Source organism: Manis pentadactyla, chromosome 6 (genome assembly GCF_030020395.1).
Source record: "Manis pentadactyla isolate mManPen7 chromosome 6, mManPen7.hap1, whole genome shotgun sequence".
In the NCBI taxonomy this organism is placed as follows: domain Eukaryota; kingdom Metazoa; phylum Chordata; class Mammalia; order Pholidota; family Manidae; genus Manis; species Manis pentadactyla.
This window is the reverse complement of record NC_080024.1, coordinates 151665529-151685376: the sequence shown is the minus strand read 5'-3', so window position 1 is coordinate 151685376 and position 19848 is coordinate 151665529. Positions and strand designations below refer to the sequence as shown.

The 19848-nt window shown below is 43.5% G+C and overlaps 1 protein-coding gene and 1 pseudogene across 3 annotated transcripts in view; one reads left to right on the top strand and one right to left on the bottom strand.

The window, feature by feature from the left end:
• SOCS6 (suppressor of cytokine signaling 6) overlaps positions 1 to 12852 on the bottom strand; it is a 45580-nt gene extending 32728 nt beyond the window's left edge. For 2 of the 3 annotated variants that reach the window (XM_057504268.1, XM_036876744.2), the window contains exon 1: positions 12711 to 12852. The gene's annotated coding sequence lies outside the window, so the exon portion shown is untranslated. Of the gene's footprint in view, positions 1 to 11959; positions 12193 to 12710 lie in introns of those variants that run through there. The other variant, XM_036876745.2, reaches the window with a different exon arrangement.
• A 5742-nt stretch (positions 12853 to 18594) lies between these two features.
• On the top strand, positions 18595 to 19160 carry LOC130684211 (60S ribosomal protein L9-like; annotated as a pseudogene).
• The last annotated feature ends 688 nt before the right edge of the window (positions 19161 to 19848 follow it).

The window sequence follows — 19848 nt, the reverse complement described above, 5'->3', positions numbered from 1 at the left end:
AGAAGACACACAGATGGCTAATAAGCACATGAAAAGGTGCTGGTCATTAGGCCTATGACATGACAGGCCTGGTGTTATCCCAAGAATGCAGAAAAACTGGAACCCTTATACATCGCCGGTGGGAACGTAAAATGGGTTGCCTTTTAAGCAACGTTTCCTTTTTCCTTATTATGACAAAAATGATTAGAATTCATGGCTAAATATGTAACAAAAAGATTTTTGATAGACACACTTCAGACTCCGAGGACCCCTCCGTTCTCACAGACCACCTGCTTTCCTTCTACAGCTGCGGAGTCCTTGCGTCCTCACTCCTTATGCTTTTTGTGGGCACCTTGAAGAACAGGTTTCTCATTTGATTTTAGTTGACTTTGTCAGTCTTCTGTTTGCCCCTTCTATTGTTTTAAGAAATCCTTCCGATACTGAAATCATATATTCTTCCAGTATTTCCTACAAACATACTAAAATTTTGCCTTTCATATGTATGTCCTTCATTAATATAATATTGACTTATATGTGAGGTCAGGATTAATTTGCATTTTTCCATATGGATAGCAACTTAGTTCAACACATTCACAGAACAGTATTGACCCTCATAAGCATCATGAAGTCACTGTGTTGTACCCCTGAAACCAATACAATATTGTATATCAACTGTATTTTAATTTAAAAAGGTAAAAAAAAAAAAAAAGAAAATGGTAGGAAGGAGACACTATTCTAGATCAAAAGCTATGAAAGAGATAAAAAATAAATGCCATATGCATTAAAAGATTATTCTAGAATTCTTAATATGAACTTTGCATTAAACAAAGAAACAAACGTAAATTAAAACAATGATTTTTCGTAAGTCAGATCAGCAAAGTCTTTTGTAAAAGATGACATTCGTTACTTGAAAATGTCTTAATACAGTTGTAAAAAATATGGTTATACACAACTCTTAAAAATATTCAGTGTTTGCCCCAATAATATTTTTATGAACCTCAAATAACATGAAACCAAAGCATAACAACGTCCCCTGCATTATCATATATCGTAAACGTTGTAAAAAATAAATTTACATGTTAAAAATCAGAAACATTCTAATTTCCAAGAGAATTGTATGAGAACTGTAAACAAAATTCTACACAATGGGACTTTAGGGAACCACTAAAACTGATACTTATATAGAGTTATAAATAACATGGGGGGAAAGTTCATACTGTTCATTTGTTAAGTGCAAAAACACAGGAAACAAAATCATATGTAAAGTGTGGTCTCAATTATGTAGAAAGAATAGGGAGGAAAACCAGACCAGAAGAAATACAGCAGGACTGTCAACTGGACTGCAGAATTCTTTGTAAATATTATTTTCAACACTTTATTTTCAAAATATTCTACGATGAACATGGAATGTTTTTATAAGAATAAGGTCTGTGAGTTGTTTGTTCTTAAGTTACTTTTTTAAAGGGAACGGCTGAGTACATCCATCAGGGCAAAGCAAAACGCAATGCCCTTTCTTGGCTTTGAGTTATACCAGGACCACAAACAAAAAAATAAATCATTAGGTAAGAGCATTGTATTATTTTTGTTTGATTAGAACCTAGGCAGCCTCCTTCTCCTCACCCAACCTAAAATAAATTTTTGCCAATCTAACCTGACATTAAACTCTGATCAGTGTCTGCATAGTCAGGACTGCAGGATAATTAGCTGAGGAACTGGCCTTCAGTGTCCACAGTCTACATGGCGAGAGTAACAACCCACGAGCTTCGCAGTGACACTTCCCCGCCTTCCTCAGCTAATTATTTCACAATTAATCATAATCATTCCCTGGCATAGCCACTTCCCTCACTCTCTGAAACTCTCTTGCATCCAGTTCTTCCTAGGCCATCCTGCATCCTCGCAGGGGAACGTGGCTGGAGACCACCTGATCACTGACTGGCCTCGCTTTCAGCCAGGACCCTGATCCTCAGATGGAGCCTGACGGCTGCCTAGAGGTCAAACTGCGTTTCCCTGGTCCATTCACTCTCGCTTGCCTTGGGCCCAATTCACATCTTTCCTCACACTTACAATGCCTCCTCCCCCATCTCTAATCTCAGCAGACGGCTCAGCTTCCTACTTTCCTGAGGAAATTCAGGTCATCAGAAGGAAACTTCAGACCCCAACACCACCTCTATTCGCTTTCCAGATCTACTTCCATTGGCTACAGAGGCCCGCGCCCTTTCTAAAGCGCCCCTCCACCGGGGTACTTGATCTCCTTCACCTTCCCACGATTTCCACCTCTACATCACTCCGAAAAATGTCACTTTTCATTGATATAAACAAACTTGTCTGGACTCTGCTTCCCCCACCAGCTAGAGGTTTCATCTTTTTAATCCCCTCAGCAGCAAACACGTTGGGAGAAGCATGCATACTCAAGACCCACGGCTCCTTTTCTCCTGTTTTCTCTTAAACCTACACCAGCGACCTTCTCTACCACATTACACAGCAACTGCTCTTGTCAAGGTCACCAATGTCCACACTGCAAACCCAGCATCCATTCTCAGCTCTTACCTTAGATGCTCGGACGGCAGCTTCTGACACAGCCGATCACTCCTTCCCAGACGGGTCTGCCTCCGCTCTCCCAAGGCCAGAGGCCCAGCACTCAGCCTCCGGTCACTCCCCACCTACACTCACTCCCCTCAGGGACCTCACTCATTCTCATGCTTTAAAGAGAACTGATGTGTCACCCACCCCCAAATCTGTGTCTTTATTTACTCTACCCACAGTCAATTCCCTTCTTGACATGGCTGCCTCGCTGTCTTACTGGTACCTGAGACTTCACATGTTCAGACTGAACTGGGTCTTTCTCATCCCACCCAGACCTGTTCTACGTGCACTTTTCCCACTTGCATTTATGGCTACTCCATTCTTCCTGCTGCTCAGATCAAAGCCTTAGCAATCCTCCATGGCTCCTCTCTTGCTCTCACACCCCACATCTAATACGTCAAGAAGTCCCAACTTCAAAATATATGCAGAACCCCATCACGTTTTACCACCACGCTGGCCTGGCCTCTTGCCCTGTCTTGCCTGCATTACTGTTACTGCAACAGCCTCCTACCTCATCCCCATGCTTCCTTCCTTTGGCCCCTACATTCTCTTCTCGACACAGCGCTGGGGCTCAGGGTGCTGACACTCTGGGTGCTGCCTGAGCAATAAAGTCCTTCATCTGTATGATCTCTGACCAAGGAGTCTCGTGTCTTCTGGAGGCAACCATGAAACTGTGGTAAAATCTCCAACCTGTCACAGCTCATGACAACTACATACAAAGAACTAAAAAATAGTAAATGTAATACAATCATTTTCACTTCTTGTAGGGCCTCTAGATCTCACTGCAATAAGCTTTAGTTTAAACAGCAATATGAATACTTGCCCGGGTAAAAAGGGAGACAAAGAAAGTTAAAAGATAACTAAGTTAAGAAAAATTTAGACTTCAAGTTGCCATACAATCCAAAATTTAATAAATTGAGAATGAATTTATAAGCGTAAAATAAAATAAAATAAAATAAAGAATTTATAAGCGATTTTCAAGTGATTTAGTCCCACTTTGTAGGGTAGTGACACACAAGTATCAGGTGGCACTACATTTGCTGTATGACACCAAGTTAAATCCTGAGTCATGGTTTTCCCATATAAAATGAAGAAGTTATTTCTAAAGTATGTCTATCTCAAAAGTATCTGATTCAATGAACATAAAAACAGGCAGATTTAGAAATTTAATCTGCAGAGCACAACTTTTAATGTGAGCATGCTAAGCATCTTTTAAATTATGTTCAATAGATTTCTAGTAAAATGAATATAAAACAAGTGTTCATAAATTCAATCACTTAAAATGTTAATGGAGCTGGCTTACAAGAATTGATTAAAGAAATAAACTTATTCCTCAAATTTTTAATTCAGGTTTTAACATGTTGGATTTAAAAAGTCATACATACTTAAATACCAATACATCACTGTCATAGGTATATAGTGAATTTTTAATGTGTATGTTTTTATACCTGTCTAGGCACTTACCAGTGTTACAGATAACATAGCAAATCCCCTAACCAATCTCTTCTCTTCCACTTTCATTTGACAAAGTATGATCTCACTGGTTAAACTAGCAAATAGGTAAGATCCTTTGAGAATTTTTGACAAACTACTGACAATTAAGTAGGGTCCAAAGATCTGTTTGTTCTTTTTGGTTTTTTGGGGGCAGCGGTGCTATATCAAATAGTACAGTGATGAAGTTCCTTCATTACTTTTCATTCTTCAACACTTAGAGTAATCTGTTTATACATAAAAACTCTTAAAAATATTGAACTAAAGGAAACATTTCTAGTTTCTAAAAGCAAACATGCACATAAAAATAACTGAAAGGTGAAACAACTGTTTTGCTCTCAGCCTTTAGATCTTAATACAAAGGCTCCAACTTGAAAATCATTCAGTTTGCACCTCAGTATATCAGGTTTCAGTTAAAACAATCTTTTCCTCATTTTCCAGAATATGCCCAAATTAAGAACTGGGTTTCAGAACAGCAGATTTCAGATATAAAAGTAATACACATAAATATTTATTAAATATATATTAAGGGGAAACATAAAACTCATTCGTTGATCATTAGAGATAAAGGGAATCCTGAGAGCAATAATTATTAAAATTAACAATATAGTCCTATCAAGCAAATAATAATCTTGCAAAATGGAAAAGTTTATAGTAGTTACCTCTGAGGAATATGCTCAAGACCCCCAGTGGATGCCTAGAACTTCAGACAGTACTGAACCTATAGATGCTATATTTTTTCCCTATACATATGTACCAATGATAAAACTTATTTTATAAATTAGGCACAGTAAAAACTTAATAATAAAATAGATTAATATACTGTCATAAAAGTTACACCTCTCCCTCTGTCAAAATAACTTATTGTGCTATGCTCACCCTGCTTGTGATGATGAGATGATATAATTTCTACGTAATGACATGAGGTGAGGTGAAAGACACAGGCACTATGCTATGCGATTGAGTTAGGCCACTATTATGTCGGGGGAGGATCACCTGCTTCCAGATGGTGGCTGACTGCGGATAACTGAAACCACAGAAAGCGAAACCATGAATCAGGAGGCACAGTACACACATACTGTAAAATGAGAACCATCAAAAGTAATCACTTACTCTATCACCAAGTGTGGGATCTCTTAATGCCTTTAAAATGAGCAATGTAAAATAATTCATGTTATCCACAATAGATCGGTAGGCATTTCATAATTTACACAGAACTCAGTGACAGAGATGTGGCTTCATGACAGCACTAAGTAAAAACAAGTGAAAGCCTTAATTGAAAGAAAAATTAGATTTGCTTTCCCTGAAGTAAAAAGCTTTAATATGCACGGATGCTAGCAAAACAAACAAAAACTGTTAAAAAGAACAAAAAATTCTGGATGAGCTTCAGATGAAACATATACTTCTTTATCTTCCCTATCCCCCCCAAAAAACGCAAGGCCAGTGAAAACTGGAAAGCAGAAGACAGCAGCGTTCACTGGCTTAGACAAACCAGAGAAGTCTGGAACCTAAGCCTGTCGGAAGGGGAGGCAGGAAACCAAGCAAAGAAAACAGACCACAAATCTGCGACGAGTCAGATGAGATCTGTTCAGAAGGGAGGGGAGAGAACAGTTAGAAAACAAATCTATAGCCAAAATTTTAAATCAACAGGAGAAAAACTTGGGAAATCTCACAAAAAAAGAAGCAAAAACAACAATAACAAGAAAACCTGACTTTAAAATACTGAGAGAAAAGTGAAGAATTTTAGTGTATCGGTCCATCTGAGAAAGTAAGGCCAATGAAAGAAAGAGCTTCAGTCAGGAAAGGAAAGAAAATGCAAGGGAAGAAATTTTCAAAGAATTTTAAAAAGTTTTCCCAGAACCAAAGAATACAATTTCACAGATTTAAAAGGATCCATAAAATGCTCAGTACATCCAAAAAAAAAAAACAACAATGATCAGGCACGCCACAGTGAAATTCTAGAATTCAGGAGATACTACAAAGGTACTAAAAAGCTTCCAGAAAGAGAAAAAAATTACATATAAATGATTAGAAACAGACGGCAACTGACTTAGTAGTAACACTGGAAGCTGGAAGTTGGGGGAACAATGCCTTCAAAATTCCAAGAGAAAAGCTGCTTTCAATATGGCACCTATTTACCAGCCATACCTCTTCTCGGGCTCGCCAACACTTCCCAGCATCTTCCTTGCGGGGTCATATGACTGGTCTGGCAAACAGACTGTGAGCAAAAGTGACTCATGTCGCTGTTGGGCCAAATATTTAAGTGCCAGTGTGCGACCATGAGCTTTCTGCATATACTGTGACAACCGGAGCCTTGGGATGATAGGATGGGGAATTGCAGGTGAGGGCAGACCGGATCCAAAGGAAGATGCCAGGGGAGCCCCAGACCCAGAGCAGACTTAGTGAAAGCAAGAAATAAACCTTTATTTACACACAGATACCAGAGTTAAACTGTCGCTGCAGCATAATCTGTTCTATACTGACTAAAATGTTAGTCTAGAATTCAATGCACAACCAGACTATAAATCAAATATTTAGAACAGACATTTTCTTATACGCAAGGTCTAAAAAAAACCCCAACTCCCCCATCAGCTTCCTCAGGAAAGGTACTAGGAGGATGAGCTCCATCAAATAAAGGAAGTAAACTACGAAATAGCAAACAGGTAACCCCACTTAGGAAGGAGGAGAAAAGATTCTCCAGGTTGATGGTAAGGCTCCTGCTGCTCAGCCTACGTGAGATACTGTCCCCACTGCCCAGAGCAATTCTCAGTCAAATACAGGCTCCCTCCCAGAGGATGTCCCAACTGTGACATCCTCCGTGCAGACACAAGTCCAAATTCCTCAGCTCTCAGGAGTTAAATGAAACAACGAAAGAAAGCATCAACGGCAAGAAGAGTTGCACACATCAGACTCCACCCTGCAATCCGCTAGTAAGGTGGCCCGTGACTTTGGGCACATAACGTGACCCCTCAGTCTCAATGTCCCCATCACCTGTGCAGAGATAAAGGTGGTCAATAATCAGAAGGTTCTTTCTAATTGTTTAATGCAGTAATTCTGCAAATGTACAAAACTACTAAAATCCTAATATAATTCTATGTTTGATACATGCTTACCTATTGTGACAGTCTGTGATATTTGGTAATAATGTTACTCCCTGAGAATATATATATTTTTTTACTTTACAAGCAGTGTCAACAGACAAAAATGAGTATCATCAGAAGGATGATTATTTCCTTTAAATCCAAAATTAAGCTTTAACAATAAATACCTTCATGATTATAAACTTAAAAACAAAATTCACAAAAGGAAAAATTACACAAAGCAATGAATCTACCAGTGAGAATTCATCTCACTTTAGAAGTGTATGAACCCTATTGCTTCCACCATCCAGTGTGTTATTACTGGCTAGCCAGAATAATGCTTACCACTGGAAGTACAACCATACCAGCACTAATAATAGCTATTGAGAATATATGATGAACACACCTTTTCTAAATAGTTATAAGAATAACATTAAACTCTTGGAACTGTTTCTGATGGAAATCTTATCTAATAGCACATAATCCTCTGCCTTCTTAAAACAGAAACTTCAAACACAGTGTGTATATTAAATATAATCTCATACTGTCACTGAAGTGCTGTATACAAACAGATGCCTCTTTCGATCATCAAATTTACCTGCTGGAAAATTTCAGGATGACATAATGACTGACACCTTCTGGGTTTCCTGAGGCTCAGATAATTGTCTCCTAGGCCTTCAGCGATATTTAGCTTTTTCTTCTTTCTTTCTTCCTTGCTACTTGAAAATCTGCTGCTGGGGACAGTGGGATAGCCACCGCTCCCCAAACATTGTCTCCAAGTGTGATGCCCTTTTAATAATTTTAAAAAAAGACGTCAGTGTGATGGCTGTTAAGAGTGATAAAACGGTATTAAACAGTATGAAAGGACATGGGGCTCTGCAGAGGCCAAAGGTAGTGCTTTTCCTGCTCTAGCTCTCCCACCAACTGACTGCAAGACCCAGGCCCAAAAGATTCAATCACTGCTCACACTGTGACCATTTGTGATCCTCACAATTCTAGAAGCTGGCAGCATTAGGATTCCTGAAGACTCCCATTCTCCTTCCTCTATTTCCATTTTCCTTGTCCCTTCACTCTCACACCCTTTCCCCACACAGCTTCCTAAATAAGAAAAACCAAGTCTTACACATGTTGCTGATTAACGAGAATACCCCTTTTAACTAATCACAGTTAATTTTAAACTATTACTATTAGCACTTGTTAAATTCCAAGCACTGATCCACACATTTACATGCATTATCTCATTTAATTTTTACACCACTGCTGAGAAAGGCACTATTATTACTTCCCAGATAAGGCAAGTAAGACTGGGAGTTTATTTTTAAAAGCCACCCTATAAGATCACCGTGCTGAAATTCAAACCTAATCCACACACTTACGAAAGACTGATTTCATCAGCTGCAGGACATCTATGCCTTTGGTTTGAATCATTCCAAACAGAGATTTCCCTCCTGTTTAGTTCTCCGTCATATAACTGAGGAAGCCAGAAGGTCCCAGGTACCTGAGGTCTAACCTTACTAAGCCATATAAGCTAACACCAGGGGAAATGTGCTTTGGAGTGGTTACTCGCCACACTCTACAGATACTTCAAAGGTTGAGAAAGGCCTGGGCATCTTCCTGTTCAGCCAGCTGGGTGTGTGAGTGAACTCGGGCACATGCTTTGGCTCCACAGGTGGAGCCACTTCTCTCTATATGGCGCTACCTGGGACATGCAGCTACAAGGACTTCCACCTTATTAGTGCTCCAGTTTTTTCAGCTAAGCGGATCCACTCACACAGGAATAAGCAACACAAAAACACAACAGATTTCTAAAATTTACACAGAACACTTTTGTTTCTAATGTGTAGATGACAATAAAAACTGCAAGCACATTCCATACACTATGTCCCTGCTGAGTGGCCAAGCCCCATGGGAAGTGTTAGGGAGACACAGGAGAAAGACCACAGACCACACCCTGCCTACATGGAACCTGAATGGAGGAACAGACCAGAAATGAGTAAACAGAAGTTACAGACAGTAATAAACTTTACGATGGAAACACAGAAAGTCATTAAGTTGGTATTACTGAAGGAGCTACGAGGAGGAGCAGTCAGGGAAGGCTTCTCTGTGGCGGTGACACCTTCTGGGTTCCCTGATGCTCAGATAATTGTCTCCCAGGTCTTCAGCAATAATTAGCCTTTTCTTCTTTCTTTCTTTCTTCCTTGCTACTCAAAAATCTGCTCCCCAAACATAGTCTCCAAGTGTGATGCCCTTTTAATAATTTTAAGAAAAGATGTCAGTGTGATGGCTGTTAAGAGTGATAAAATGGTAATAAACAGTATGAAAGGACACGGGGCTCTGCAGAGGCCAAAGGTAGTGCCTTTCTTGCTCTAGATCTCCCACCAACTGACTGCAAGACCCATTAACGTGTGCATTAAGATCTGAAAGTGAACCAACCATAGGGGGAGCCACTGAAGAACATTCTGGGCAGAGAACTACCGTGTCAAAGGTGAGGAAGCCAGAGGCAACTAGGAAGGCTGAGGAAAAGAAAGGCTGCAAGCTAACTTCGGCAAAGCAGAGAAGGTTGTCCAAGACAAGCTGAAGAACCCGGCAGAAATCTCACAGCCAATAGTAAAGAGTTTGGATTTTACTTTAAACAAAATACATACTCACAACAGGTCTGTCAGATGGATTATTCTTCTCACTTTAGCCCCATATGAGGAGTAAGACTCCTCAGAGGGGATATAAAATGCGTTCAAGGTCACAAAGCTAGCACTCTTTCCTGAAGATCGACACCTCTGAGATGTCCTGTGTGCAATGAGAACTGAAATCTTAAATGACTTTGTGTATTCTTGAAACATCTGCAAGACCAAGAGCCACTTAAAAACAACTGTCCCAGCTAAGTGAAATTTAACGTTTGTAGGCACCATCAAAGACCCTGAAGTCCGTTTAAAGGAAAATGTGCCCTCAGTCCTAAAGCCTTCACTACTTGTTAGCTAAACCCATAAAGATCACATGACACAGAGCGTAATAAATTAGCCATAGAACAGTAATGACAAGTTCACTTTCAATACAACTTAAAACATGTTCCACTGCTGTTTCTCCTTTCCCACGGGGACAACTCTTTCCATCAATGTAGTCATCCGAGAAAGTTTCTCCTTACGATGCACACTGGTATTATAAATTTCTTCCTTATAAAAGGAGTAATTTTACAAAAGTACCCAGGCACCACTTACATGCCATTTCAAAAATAGGAAGAGTTAGGGATGAGGACAGAGAACTGAAACAATCTTCACTTCCCATGAACGATGCAAGGAACGAAACAGCCAAAGGTCATCTTAGCTCTAGGTCGTTTACCTACCTGGTCTTATTGAATATTAAAAGATGCACAGATATCTATTTGTTATACTAGAGTATAAATAGTATGGGGTATTTGACCTTCAACATACACATATTTGTGTATCAACCCACCTACCAGGACTGAATATTTTTAAAATTTTAGTAACACTAGTTACCACAAGTTTGGAAATGGAGATAACATTTCCTTTTTTTTCAGAGTATTATCACTTTAAGTAAGATCATACAATTACTTATGTGAGCAAAGTAAAAGACACGTACTATTAACGACAAAAAAGTTTCCTGAAAACTGACCACAATGGAGAAACTACCAGTTTTCTCTAAGGAGTGAAGTTACAAGACAGTCTTCAGAAGCTACTTGCTCCTTGTTCCCTAAAATGAGGGCCATTAACAGGAACACTAGGGACAGCAAAAGAGTAGGAATCCCGTCAGTACAGCAGAGCCTCCCCAGGTCTTGGCACAGCCACGATCAATGGCACCCAGCCCCTTCTGCACCACCCCTTGCAAGGTGCTGCCATGGGAGGGTGCCAGGTGACAAGCCGGTGTCACCAGGTGTGCCCTGGGTCCTGTGAAGGCCATGTTTAAGGCCTGCCTGCGCAACCCCCCTCCCCCAGGAAAAGGGCAGGTGCTTCTCACCAACTCAGAAGGAATTTAAAGATCATAATAAAGAGGGAAAGGAGTTGAGTGTTTCAAAAGAGATCCTGAAGGCAGTCCTAACTAGGATAAAGCAGGTGTGTAACAAGGCAGCTGATGCTTAGCCAGACCAAATAGTGGAAAGCACTTGCCAAACTCAATTAAGTTCTCCTTAGACTACTTATCAAGCCCATGGTCAGTGAGCCAGCTCCCCCAGAGGCAACAAAAAAACATCAGGAAGGGTGCTGGAACCAAAGAGCCGGACCACGTACTTTGTTTAAAGCAGGGGTAGATTGTGAAACCTGCCATAAGCACAGCAGGCGATGCAGCAGGGAGGAGAAACAGAAAACCCAGGGGGTACAAAACAGAGAGAGAAAACAGAGAAAAGAGCAAGAGAGCCCCAGGGAACGTACCCCTGGAGTTTTGGGTTTATCTGTGAAACTTGGTAAAAACGCCATTTATGTTTTTAAGTAGCACTGACCATCCACAGCACTAACTATTTAATTTAAAATTTATTCATTCAAGTAAGCTAAATGGACTTCATGTTGTCGTTTTTGTTGGGTTAACAAAAAAAGTCAAGATACATTTTTGCCTGCTATGGTTCAGAACACCTCAGATGTTTTATCCTGAAGTAGGTGGCAGCTTACTTTTGTTTATTACAAATGTATCTTTATTCCAAGGATTAAAAGGGTATCCGGGAAACGTGAGTCGCGTTCTCATCACTGTCCTGAGCACGATGCTGTCCGTCCTCACGCACAGGACTGGGCCCCACAGGGTAGGCGGTCAAGGGACTTTGTCGAGCACAATTCAACCCTGCACCCTGCACTACCCGGAGCCGGATTCCCAGCACATATGCCCACCTGGGGGGACGGGGACCCCAAATTCCACACGCCGACTACATGCTCCACTGGCGCACAGCTTAGGAACACATTCCAAGTTGTGTGCCAGGACCTGCCCCTGAGAAATGTCAGTAGTTTTGCTACATGACGAGCCCCAACGGTGTCCCTGAAGTTGCCAACTCCTTCGGCGAACTGGCAGAAAGGCCCGTCCCGGCTCCGGGGCGGCGTGAATCCACAAGCCCCACCTCCGGCGGGAGCCTGGGCGTCCAGCAGCCCCTCCACGCGCTGCCGCGGGGACCCCCCGGGGGCGCGGGCGGCGGCGCGGCCCGGACCCACGCCGCCCCCCGCGGGACGCGCGCCCCGGGACCGGCCGGCGGGGGGCAGGGGCGCGCAGGCCCCGCGCCGCCGCCCAGGCCTCGCGGGCCCCGGCCTCTCCCGGGCGGGCTGCGGGCAACAAAGGCGGAGGCCCGGCCGGCGCGCCGCGGACGGGGAGGCCGGGGGTCGGGCCGGCGCGCGCGGAAGCAGGCCCCGGCCTCCCCGCCCGCCCCGCTCGGCCCCGGGAGCCGCGCCGCACCCCGCCGGCCGGCCCCTCGCCCGCGGACCCGCCGGGGCCTCGCGCCCGGGACCCTGGGCGGCCGCGGCGCCGAGCGGCCCCGGCCCCGGCCCCGCCGCCCGCGGAGAAGGGGGGCCCCCGCGGCCGGCGCGGCGGGGGCAGCGGGCGCGGCCGGCGGAGCCCGGCCCCAGCCTCCGCCCCGGCCCCGCGGACGCTCACCCGGCGGCGGCCCGCTCCGCTTCCTCGCCCAGCGCCGGCGCGACTGGCGCGCTCGGCCCTCCTCTCCCGCAGCTCCTCCCCCGCCGCCTTCCTCCTCCCCCTCCTGCAGGAGGGGCGCGCGGCGGCGCCGCGGAGGAGCCGGGGCCCCGCGCCCCCTGCTCGGCGGGGGCGGCGGGGTCCGGGGGGCGCCGGGGGTGGGGTCCCGCCGCGCCCCCCGCCCGCCAGGCCGGCCCTCCCCTGCGCCCGCGCGGGCGGCCGGGGCCGCGGCGGCCGAGAGGACGCCTCCCGGGCCGCGGCGCGGGGGCCCCGCACGGCGAGGGGCGCACCTGCGCGCCGCCCGGCCCGGCCCCGCGGGCCTCCAGGGGCGCCTTCCTCAGCTGGGGCGTAAAGTGTGTTTCTTAAAAGAAAACTTGCTCCTTGTTTCAAGCCACCCATTTTTCCATTGACATCGGCTTTTTAGCGTCCTTTTCTTCAGGTGACAGTTCGCTGCGCCGCTGAATTGCAAGGGGATGTGGCGTGAGGTTGCGAGGTGATGACTTGACTCGGTGCTTTGGAAACGGGCTGAATGTGCCACTAAGGCAGGGCGGTGAGAGCAAATCTGGTTTTTGTCTCTGAGTCGACAGGAGAACTTCTCTTTTGACGAAAAGTAATTAAAGATAAGTATCATTAAAATCTGACAAGAATTATAACTGACTTTAAAAATGGTGTTTCTTGAACAGTCACGACCTTAAAAAAAGGAAACAGCTCCGGAGAAAAAGGTCTTGAAGTTGCTCAAGTGTGAATTTATATCTGGATTACACCTCAATAATGTTAGTTAAATAAGTTAAAGGCATTGATCTTAATTCCTAGAAATGTCTGTTATATAATATTCACCACTAAAACAAAATCTCCACTAGTACTTTAGAAATTGGATTGTCAGGTGATTCCATCGTTTTTTATGACTGAATAGCATAAGGTTGATGTCATTTGTTGTGTAAGTCACCAAACCATTGTCATCTTCGGTACTTACTTGGGTTTATTCATAAACCCCTCCCTTATTGTTACCCTGATTTAAATGCAACTCAAATATCACAGTGAATGTTGACTCAAATAGAATGGACAAGAGGTTAGTGACAATAACAAGTGGTAATTAATTAGAAAAGAAGCAAACTTTTCAACCCCACCCTCTCATTTTCCACCCCTTCAGAAGGTGCAGAATAGATGGGAGTATGGAGCTGCTGTCTGCAAGCATGAGGCTGTGCAGCAGGACTGGTGGGCACTAAGCTAGCAATGGGCTGAGCTGACCCCTTGCAGGGGACACCAAAAAGACCCCTGGCAGCTGAGTCTGGCAGGGCTGGCATCTCGGTTCTGACAATTCATATAGCTGTGTGACCTTAACCAAGTTTCTCAGTGGTAAGCTCATTTCCACTTTTGTAGAGGGACATAGGGGTGACGGAGTGGGTTTTATTATTACCTTTATCAAATAGTTGTGAAGGTTGCATGAAATAATGCACAAAAGTGCCTGGTCCAGAACATGAGTACTTAACCACTAAGTTAAAATAATAGTGATAACAATATAATACAGCAACAACTTTAGAGATAGTAGTAGCTAAATATATTATTAAAACCTCCATGCTTGGCTGAATTCCAAATACTTTTTGGCTATAAGCATGTGCTCTCTTCTTGGCTGTCCACCATCCAACTCTTCCTTCTGTTGGCAACTCAATCTCCCTTTGGGGGAAATCTTATCCCTGCTCTGCTTAACACCCAACACAGCTGAGATACATGCCCATGGCTGAGACTGCGAACTAGACTCGCCCAGGACTCTGACCCTTGACCAAGAGATGCAAACATACAGAGCCCATGGGAGAGGAAGGGGATTAAATCCACCTAGTGGGGTACCTGGGCCAGACTGTTCCTGGTGTCAGCCACTGGTTGCCTTCTAATAAGCCCCCTTTGTGCTCAAAATAACCAGTTTCTGTTGTTTGAGAGCACAAACGCTATCTGGTAGACATACTTGTTTAAAAACGGTGATGGCAAGGGTCTTACTGAGAGTCTATCCTCTTAACAGGGGCAGGGGAGCACAGTTCTGCCTTTTCCTCCTAAACCCAAAGCTTACAGAGCCAGAGGACCTTTACTGATCCTCCTTCACATCCCTGTTTTACAGAGGAGAAATCATAGAACTTGTGCAATGAGGCAAACGTGAAAGTAGCTGAGTCATGACTTGAACTACCATCTCCCAGTATGAAGTCTGGTTCGATATCTAATATGAAACATCTTCCCTTCGTCCAGAAGGAGAAAAGAGAGGAGTCCAGGTTTGGGAAATTTGGGTGGAAGCAGGATGGCCTATGGTGGGCAGCCTTCTCCCCTCTGGGCCCTGCAGGAAGGCTGCTCAAGTAAGCAAAATGTCCACATGCTCCACTTCCCTTTCTCCCCCCACTGCCTTTCTGCGGCCTCCTGCCAAGCTATCCTCCATGCATTCAGAGTTCCTGTTTGGTACTTGTAGTGGGTTGAAGCGTGTCTCTAAAAGATTCACATCCATCCCAGAAACTCAGAACATGACTTTGTTTGGACATGAGGTCTTTGCAGATGTGATTAAGTTGGTAGGAGATCTTCCTAGGACCTTAATCCAATATGACTGGTATCTTTTAAGAGGAGAAGAGACACAGAGGCAGACATGCAGGGGAAGGCCACGCAAAGTCCCGGGAGAACCGCCTAGAAGGCAGCGTTTGTGGCAATGCGTCCACAAGCCAAGGACCACCAAGGACTCCTGCCAACACTGGAAGCCAGGAGGAAGGCCAGAAGGACCCACCCCAAGGACCTTTGCAGGGAGTGTAGCCCCGCCAACCCCTTGATTTTGTACTTCTAGCCTCCAGACCATGGAAGGATATATTTCTATTGTGTTAAGCACCCACTTTGGGGTACTTTGTGATGGCAGCTATATGAAACAAATACCGTACTCCTAGGCCTACCTGCCCCCACCGCCATGCCGGGTGCCTGTTCTCTGAAATGAAGTCACTGAGGTCCCCTCTCAATCAAAGCTTCTCTTTGCAGAGTTTCCCAAACACTAGTGTGACCATAGCTCCAAGTTTACTGAAGACAGTACCAGGTTATCAGCACAAGTGGTAACAGTGCCACCTTTCTTTTCAAAATTGTTCCAATTCAGATAGTAAGTTCTGTGTTCACCCTGCCTTCCACCTAAAGTGTAAAATAATGACTCGGTTACATGGCATTCAAAGCTCTCTCAGAGTTGAATCCAACCTACTTCAGCATCCTCACAGTCCACTACTTCCTTATATTACACTTCGCTAGGCAAGTTGGGTAACTGCATATCCAGACAGGCCCAGCCCTGAGCCTTAATTCATACTTTTCTCTGCCTAGACTGTTCTTCCATCTCACTCCCACCGTCTGATTATTTCTGTATATTGAAAATCTTACCATCAGCTGAGGTTCAATCCTCCCCATCAGAAGGGATGTCATCCCATTTAGGAGTCCCACCTCTTTTAGAGCACACTTCACGCTCTACCTGGAATTACAACAATTTTTCTCTCTCTTCCTCTGAATGCAGATGTCTTATTCATATTTGTATTATGTGTCCTCATGTCTTGAGCAAAGATTTTTCACACAATAGGGATTCAAGAAATAACTTGATGAATAAATAGGAACATTCCATTCCTTTCTCCATCTATCTTAGAATTGCCTGGTAATAAATGGGCTTCCAAAACCCTTTTAAAGGTCCGCTTCAAGATACAGGGGTGACTGGTTTGTCTTTTGGGAAGTAACAAATACCTGCTTTACAGAGCATAATGATTAAGGAAAATACCTGTGCTGTTGTGATCAGAAGCTAGATTCTGCGAGCTGGGAACATGCTGAAGTTAAAGGAATGATGCCTACCTCCCAGAACAATAGGTGCTGAGGATTTTCTTTTTTTATTAAGGTATTATTGATATACACTATTATGAAGGTTTCACATGCAAAACAATGTGGTTACTACATTTACCCATATTGAGAAGTACTGAGGATTTTTAAGACCTGGCAGAAGGTATGTGGTTATCTGCTTGGTTACCAGCAAGATAGTACTTCACCAAAATATTGTTCCTGAATGATAGGAGTCCCTGGTACATCAGGTTCAGCTTAACATTATTCTCTATTTCAGAGTAGAGATTCCTATTTGTAGAAAATTTAAAGAAGTGCTTACCCTGTCTACTTTTAGGAGCCAGGACCCCTCTGACTGCTGAGGAGTCTTTCATTATGTAAGGTAACCCTATTGGTTTATGGCAAAAAAAATCTACCCAATATGCATTATTATAAGGAGTCAGTGTATTTGCCCCTATGGAAACTTAAGAGGTATGTCCTGTAGTAGGGAGTAACACTGTCCTATTACCCCAACAATGAAAGAATGTATTGGACCTCTGCTCCATGACGGGCAGACAGCCAGGCTGCCTACAGCCCAGCCCGCTCAGCCCATCGTCTTAAGCTCCCCTCTGTGCTTCCGCTCCCAGTGAGACTGCAAACCCAGTAGAATCCATTTTTTAAAGAATCCCTTGTCTTTAGCAAGACAGAGTACACAGTTAGCTCACTAAATTCAAAAGCTAGGAATCCATAGTAAGGTGAGCACTTACAGAAAAGGCAATTTCTACTCACATTTGTGATTCTGAAGCATTAGGAAGGCCTGACAAATCATAAAAAAGGAAAAATACTGTATGTCCTGGTGCACTGACTGAATTTCTATATTAGAGCTTTATTACTTTAGCTTTTGGAGCTACAAAACTACAAATACCTTCCCCTGAAGCAGTAGCACTATTAGATGTCATTGGTATTTATTACCCTGTAATCTATTTATATATATACGATCCATACATTAGTATATATTACTACCTATATATTATTATACCATATTACATATTGTATATATATTACATAATATACTATATATTACTACCAAATCTTTTATTTTTCAGAAGATATTAACCCAAAGTGTAGAAGAGGAGAAATTTCTTACCTCTTTAAGTAAAGTCAGATTTATTTCAATAGAGAGAAACCACTGTAAGGGGCAGGCGTGGTAACTGCAATAATGTAGTATTATTATCACTTAGTGGGCAACCCAAGATGAATATAAAGATTGTCAGTGGTGATACATTAAGCCACCAATCAAGGATTATTAAAGCATTTACACTAAGTATAATGCATTTAGAACTAATTCTACTGTTTTCAATTAACTGCAGACATATTTGAAAATGTGAGATTTATGCTGGGCAACGAAGAATCTGAGTCATTCCAATGTCTTGTTGCATAACAATCACAAACATACCTTTGCGGTAGGTGACCACAGATTTCCTGTACCGGGAGACGTTTTAGCAGGGGTCACCCAAAATACTTGGGCTCTAAAGGCACTTTCTTTGAAAGAAGTACTGTAGACGTGTTTTCAGTGAATGGCTTTCCCATCAGGGTCCATTTTAATGTCCCTTTGGCTCAGTTTTGGCAGAGACTTGGAACAGTGGGTGCTAAATACCCTTAGTTAAGTGTTAATTTATGCCAAACTTGCAAAAGGAGTGACTTCCAGGCCTGTTTTGCCTCAATTAGCCAAACTACCCAGCTTCAGGGTGCAAAAGGCTATGTGTCCCCTCCTCCAGTGAATGAAGGGAAGGAACTGTTTCCTTCCCACATCAAGCCAAATGATGGGAAGCTTGAAAAAAACCTGAAAGCTTGACCTATGCCCTTCGTATGTGAATCATGGAGGGGCTGATGTCAGGCTCACATGTGAAAACACTGAAGAATATAGACGGACCTGACCCAGCAACAGAACGAAGAGACAGTGTGGCACAAATGGGCTTCTGAACCTGTAGACGTGAGCTGGACCTTTACAGAGGACTCTGCCCTCTGGACACACCTGGTCTCTCTGCGCATGGATTGCGTGAACAGAGACCTCTCCCAGCCATCAGACTGCTGGAAAGCAAAGGGGCACACAGCTATTATCAAGGGCCCCAGAGGAGCCCTGCAGAGAGACTGCAATCCCGCTGATGTGGCACTCAGTCTCCTTGGAAAGAAAAAGAAGAGGCTCCAGACTGACAAATGGTGTGAAATTGTGAAGAACTGGCTACCATTCCTGCTGTGTGGAGTCACATATAGAATATGGTCAAGGATGCTCCCCTGGGCATCCATCACAAAATGAGGTCTGTGTACGCTCACTTCCCCATCGACGTCCTTATTCAGGAGAATGGTTTTCTGATTGAAATCTGAAATTTCTTGCAAAAAGGACATCCACAAGATTCAGATGAGGCCAGGTATTACTGGTTCAGTATCTCAAGCCCAGAAAAATGAGTTAATTCTTGAGGCAAAAGACGTTGAACTTGTAGCACATTCAGCTGCTTTGATTCAGCAAGTCACAACAGTTGAATAAACAGTATTGGAAATTTTGGGGATGGTATCAATGTTTCTTAAAAAGGAACCGTTCAGCAGGCTGATGACTAAGATCGAAGTTGTCCAGCTACAGAAACGGTAGGATGTCAGATGATTCCTCAGACTTATTTGTGATATTTTAAAGATGCACCAAAAGCCATGTATTGAAAACAAAAAAACAAAAACAGCCAAGGACTGCCATAGAGGGTGTTAAAAGATTCTTCTGACATTTGTTAAAACAGTACGGAAGACTTTATCATGATAGGGTCAGGCTATTGCAACAGGGGAAAGAGATGGGGCTTAACTCTGCATAAGGTACAGACACCTGGGGATTTATGTCAATAAGCAGGGGTCAGTGGAGGAAAATTATTAAAAGGAAAGATGAAGGGCCAGGGGATTCCTGCTAAACTATCACCAGCTTGTGAGGAGACTCAAGCAGCCAATGAAGAAGCCCAGGTGGGCAGGAACGGAGCCCTCCTGGCAGCCAAAAGCCCCCGCGTGAGTGAGCTAGATTGGAAACCCTAGCCCCAGGCAAGCTTTAAATGACTGAACCCCAGTGGCCTCCTACTTTGCTGCAACTTCATAATAAAACCCAAGCCAGAACCACCACACTCAGTTCTCTTTGGATTCTTGGTTCAAAGAAACTGGGAGAAAAAATGTGTTCATTTCTTGAAACCATTAAGTTTGAGGGCAATATGTTATGCAATAATAGGTAACTAATATGTTCCATTTAACAAATGGGGAAAGTAAGTCACAGAAA